Source organism: Carcharodon carcharias, chromosome 16 (assembly GCF_017639515.1).
Source record: "Carcharodon carcharias isolate sCarCar2 chromosome 16, sCarCar2.pri, whole genome shotgun sequence".
NCBI classification, from domain to species: Eukaryota; Metazoa; Chordata; class Chondrichthyes; order Lamniformes; family Lamnidae; genus Carcharodon; species Carcharodon carcharias.
In genome coordinates this window covers 90,840,042-90,846,041 of record NC_054482.1, presented here as the reverse complement: position 1 = coordinate 90,846,041, position 6,000 = coordinate 90,840,042, and positions in this window count along the sequence as shown.

Sequence of the window (6,000 nt, the reverse complement as noted above, 5' to 3'; positions counted from 1 at the left end):
GGTATCATAAGTCTCCACCCACAAATGCATCCATGAAGTCATGGATGCTATCTTTGCGAGGACACACAACTTTGTGCATTTCGCCTGGGACCAGGATAGCCACGATGTAAGAGCAATTGGATTTCCCTAGATCACAGGTTTCCGACAGCTGCAGGTTGCCATCAACTGCACTCACGTGGTGCTCAGATCTCCATCGCAACACGTGGCCAACTATGTCAGCTGCAAGGGCTTTCATTCATTGAATATGCAGGTGGTGTACAACCACCACAAATGGATCCTGCAGGTCTGTGCAACATTTCTAGGGAGTGTGCACGACTCCTAAATTCTCAGTCGGTCACCAATCCTTCAGATCTTCCAGGGTGCACAAAGGCTGCAAGGATGGCTTCTCGGGGAGGATGCGGCTGATTGCACCTGTGCATCGGCCTCAGATTTCAGCAGAGCGAAGGCATAATGAGGCTCTTGCTGCAACTCACAACTTGGTGGAGCAAAACATCGGGATGCTGAAATGAGGTTCTGGTGCCTGGACCGATCTGGTGGAGCCCTGCAATATAACCCACAGAGGGTGTCACACAACATTGTCGTCTGCTGCACCCTTTACAACCTGGCATTGCAATGGGGAGAGGAGCTGGCTGAGGAGGCGATGCAGGAGCTGGAGGTCTCCTCCGATGAGGAAGATGTCGATGGTGATGAGGGTGAGGAGATCCTCTAAGGTGGCGGTGACAGCAATGAGGCCCTCGCACTGGCCACACAAGGCAAGCACACTCGGGAGGCCCTCATACTTGCTAGATTTGTGGAGGATGATGCTGACATGCAGTGAGGAGACACTATAAGATCCTCACATTGCATCAATAAATGTTCAGCTCCAGACTGGCTTGTGGCAGGGCATATACCCTCTGTGACAATGCTCCTGTCATGGAGATGAAGTGGAGACACTAACAGTCGCTCAATTGCAAGAGGATGATGATGAGATGCAGTGAGGGCACTTCATAGATCTTCACGTGGCCTCTGAGAATGTCTGACTCCTGTCTGGCCGAGGGTAGCTCACTTGCGCTCTGTGATCAGGGTCATATCATAGAGAAGCAGCCGTGAAACTTTAAAAGCATCTGATCCTTTGAACGCCTCTAGCACCTGACCTCTTCAGGACCACAGTGTCACTGGTTACAGATGCTGAAGAGATGGGGGCCAGTCCCACCTTAAAGGTGCTGAGAGTACACAGAGAGAATGATGGAACTCTGTGACGGCTGCCCACTACATTCTGGCAGCAATGACGAGCACCGTCAAGGTGCAGGCATCAGTAATATACCCAAGAGGTGTGAGGCTAGACCATCAATTTAGTCTGAAGGCTGCACAATGCACAGGAAAGAGGCCCTGGACTGAGAAACCCGCCTTTATCTTGTGCAGAAAGGTTTCACATCTGAGTGACATGAACACTGCTCATCAGAACAAGGAGCCAGAGGCACGAGGACATTCTTGGGCGTTCATGGACAATAGTGAACATTATGTACAAATTATTAACATCTATTCCCAGAGGGAGCATGTGGTGTCCATCAGTACCATTGAGGCCTTCTGTGCTTGGTGGGCACTGCACGGACTAGGGTGGGGGTGAGGTGGGGGGGGTGGAAGGGTGTGGGAGTTGAGGGGGTGCGGGGGTTTGTATTGGACTGTGTTGCAATAGGGGAGGGAGAAATGGAGGAACAACGGCTGAGGAGACTGAGACTTCCCCTATAGACATCTGGTATCTACCCCACCCCTCCTCTTGCCCATTTTCAGAGTCCAGGCTAGTTAGGGCTGCCTGGTGAAGAGTGACTGTACCAGCTTTTGTGTGCCAGGCAGTCCCCGCTGCCTGGTGGAGATGTTGCCCTCCCCTATTGGAAGAGCAACCAGATCCTTTTCACCTCCCACCCTTCCCACCTCTGGCACTTATTCACCCTGTGCCTTCTTGAACTCCTCCTGTGCCCTCCTCTCTCTCTCTGTCTCTCCCTCTCTAAACACCTGGGGGGTGGGGAGATCATTTCAGTCCCTTTATCTCTCCCCTGCCTTCCATTTGCCAACATCTTATTCTCGGGGTGGGTGTAGCTTGACTGCCCATTGGCAGCACCTTTGTCACCGATGGCGGGGCCTTCCAAAGCCACCTACGCAGGGGCAGTGGCCTCCTCAGCTCCTGCTGCTGCTCCTGTGGCCCCGCCACCCTTTCAGCTGGTGATAAAACAACAAAGGGTGAAAAGTTACACCCATCCTGACATGACCGTGGGGGCCTGCATCAAAGCAATGGCTGGGGTCTTTGGCGCCTCGGCCATTGTCACGGCCTCTAAAACCTACAGTAAAGCTGTATTTTTCCTGAGGATCAAGCGGGCAGTGCACCTGGTCCTGGAAAAGGGGCTCACTGTGGGTGGGCCTTGCAGGCTGTGGACCCACTTGAGGCCACTGCCCAGAGGCTCATATTGTCAAATGCCCTTTGTCTCCAGTAGGCTCATCCTCCCCCAACTTCATCTGCTGGGGGAGGTCAGATCCGGGATTTCGCCAATCCCACTCGCCCTTAGGGATGCAAGTCTCAGCCATGTATACCCCTTCCAGCGTCAGGTATTTGTATGCCTAGCCTGGGAAGAGTGCGCAGAGAGGGGCTTCACAGTGGAGCATGAGGGGGCCGCCTACAGGGTCTTTTGGACTGCAGATGGCATGTGGTGCCATGCCTGCAAGAAAAATGGGGCATGTCTGAAAGAAGTGCCCCACCTCCAAGGCTGCCAATGTCACCCAGGCAACCGTGGCTGGCACCGCCACTCTTCCCCCTGCCACTACTCCATCTTCCTCTCCACAAGGGGGGGAGCTGCCAGCAGCCATCATCACCTTGGCTGCCAGCAAGGTGGTGAGAGAGACTCCGCACTGTAAGAAGGCATGGAGGAAGGACAAGCACGCTGAGGTGGCCCCCCCAGGCCCAAACCCAACCCCAACCCCAGCCCGAACCCCAGGACATTGGCTTGGGCAAAATAGAAAGAACTGGACCCGGCATTGCAGTGGCACGTCAACCCGGGCCCATTGGCGCCCTCAGCACCTAGTGCTGGGCCTGGTATCATCTCTGCGCAGGCTTCTGGGTCCGCCGACATTGGGGTGCAGGACCTTGAGCTGGTGGTATTGCTAGAAAAGATGCCCAGAGGACGGAGTATCTGGGGGAGGGAAGTGAGGTAGTGGGGGCCTCACAAATGTAAGTCTCCCTAGCCTCTTGCCTCCTCCAGAAGAGGTGCCACGCCTTGAATGGGGAGGGATTCATGACTCCTGGAGTCAAAGTTGTTTCCTCACCAGATGAAGAGGAGGTGGCGTCTCTGCCACCAAAATCCTCAATCCACCCTCTGGGGAGGGTGGGGATGATTGTGTCTCATTGCGGTCCCCTGGGCAGGGCCCTTCGGGGGTCGGTGAGGGTATCACCCTTGAAGCGACACCCACTCTGACCAACTCTATACCTCCAAGATGCCATCGGACCTGCAGGGTAACTGTGGTGATTGCCCTCTTGCTGGGTCATTGGGTGGCAGTGGCGAGAAGGGCCTCCCCACTCCTTCTCGGCCTTTAGTGCTGGGTGTTACTGTTTTGGGTTTGGAACATTTTTTGGGATTCACCAGGTGACCCGGTGCCTGAGGCGGAGTGTGTGTCTGAGCTGCTGCCACCCTCTGACCCAGGGTCCCAAGAGGAGACCAGAGAGGACCCCACTGGCTTTGATCCTGGGTGTGGGATTGAGGTAGAGGTAGAGCCAGCTGGCAGCTCCGGATCAACTCCAGAAGCTGGAGGTGACAACCCGGAGGAGGATGGGGTGTCGATAGTGAGCTTGAGTCGTTGGAACTAGATGAGGTGATGGGGGCTTTGGTACCCGCTGTCAACTCCCTCCCCATTGGGGAACTCTGGTACTTTTTGGCGAGCAATTGCAGTTGCCGAGACAGGATCCAGTTGGCCTTGGACCGGTGGCATTCTTACCCGCTGGTGTTCTGGTCTGCCCCAGAGGCCCTAAAGGCCCCTGAGCGGGACTGGGACACCTGGTGGAGGGTCCACACGTTTCTCGCTGGGATCCTGAAGGAGGGGAAGACTTAAAATAATCCTCTCCTTCTTGCATTTTGCATTAAGTGATAGCCACACATACTTCTGGCAATGAAGATTACCATAGCTAGCCTCAACATCAATGGCAGCAGAGATGCACAGCACAGGTTCCAGAACTTCTCGGTCCTCAGGGATGGGAAGTTTGCAGTGTTCTTCCTGCAGGAAACTCATTCCGTTCCGGGACACAAAGCTATGTGGCTCCTGGAGTGGCAAGGTGGGGTCTACATGAGTTACTTAGCCTCCAATTCTGGTGGGTGGCTATCTTCTTGTTCCTGCATTTTCAGCCAGAGATCTTGGGGGTCAAGAAGCCGTTGCCAGGCTGGTTGCTGCACCTTATTGTGCACTTGGGGGGTGCAGCGCTTCACTTTGTGAGCGGGCAGCAGCAAGCAAGCTTCTTTGATGAAGTGCACCATCGACGCAGGTGACTGCATCGTCCTCAGGGGGGATTTCAACTGTACCCTCAAGCCAGGGACTGTCTTGGTGCTCAGCATTGCAAGCTAGATGTGAGTAAGTTGAGGCACCTGGTTGAGTCCTTCGACTTGGTGAATGCCTGGTGACATCTCCATCCTGACTCCAGTGTTTTCACTTTCGTGTTGCCTGGAGTCGGAGAGCCCAGACTCAGCCGCCTTTATGTTTCCAAGGCGGTCGTGTCCTGCGTTCCATCGGCTTCTGTATGGCAGGTGCCGCACTCAGACCACCATCTGGTGTGGGCAGAACTTGTTCCATTCTGCACTCAGATGGGGTCCGTGCACTGGCACTTTAGTGGCCTGCTGCTGGAGGACAAGCGGTTCCTGGGCTTGTTCCGTTGTTTCTGGGCCGGCTAGAGAAGGAAGCAGGGAGTCTTCCTCTCCTTGTGGCTACGGTGGGATGTGGGCAAGCCTCACGTCCACATCTTCTGTCAGGAGTACATGAGGGGGTCGACAAAGAGGCAGAAATCCAGGGTCGAGGAGTTAGAGAAGGAGGTGCTCAGCCTGGAGGCATGTCTCTGTCAGCCCGATACGGACCCACTCCTGCGGTTGGTGTACGATGAGAAGGGTCCCAGGGTGCGTTCGTGAGGTTGCGGATCCAGTTTCTTTGGGACCTGGACTGCAGCTCCCCCTTCTTCTACTCGCTGGAAAAAAGGCACAGGGTCCATCAGCTGCTCCTTACACTGCTGGTTGACCACGGATCCCTTGTCTCAGATCTGGAGGGCATCAGGGCCATTACCAAAACCTACTCTGGATCCGTTCAGCAAAGACGCTCGCATAGTTTTGTGGAAGGACCTACTTCAGGTCGGCCCAGAGGGCACCGGAAAGCTTGACTCCCCTATAAGTCTGGGGGAGCTGACCGGCGCCCTCGGCAGCCTCTCCAGGGGCAAGTCCCCGGGGCTGGATGGGCTGACTGTGGAGTTCTTCAGGGTATTCTGGGTGACCTGGGGAATGACTACATGGGGGTCCTGGAGGAGAGTATCGCTACTAGGGAGATGTCCCTCTCATGGCGCATGGCAGTCATTGCCCTGCTGCCTAAGAAGGGGGATTTCCGCCAACTTAAGAACTGGCGCCTGGTCTCCCTCCTCATCATGGATTACAAGATCTTTGCCAGGGCCATATCTTCTCGCCTTGGCACTGTGCTAGACCACATGATCCACCCAGACCCGTCCTATATGGTCCCGAGCCGTACCATTTTCCATGACATCTATCTGGTCTTGGGCATCATCCACACTTCCCAGAGGACTGGCCTGTCAAGTATCTTCCTGTCTCTTGACCAGGAGAAGGCATTCAACAGGGTGGATCATGAATATTTATTCAGGACTCTCTGAGCATTCAGGCTCGGGGTGCATTTCATTGCTCGGATCTGACATCTGTATGCTGCCGCAGAGTGTCTAGTTAAGGTTAACAGGTCCCTGATGGTGTCCCTTCACATTGGGAGAGGAGTACATCA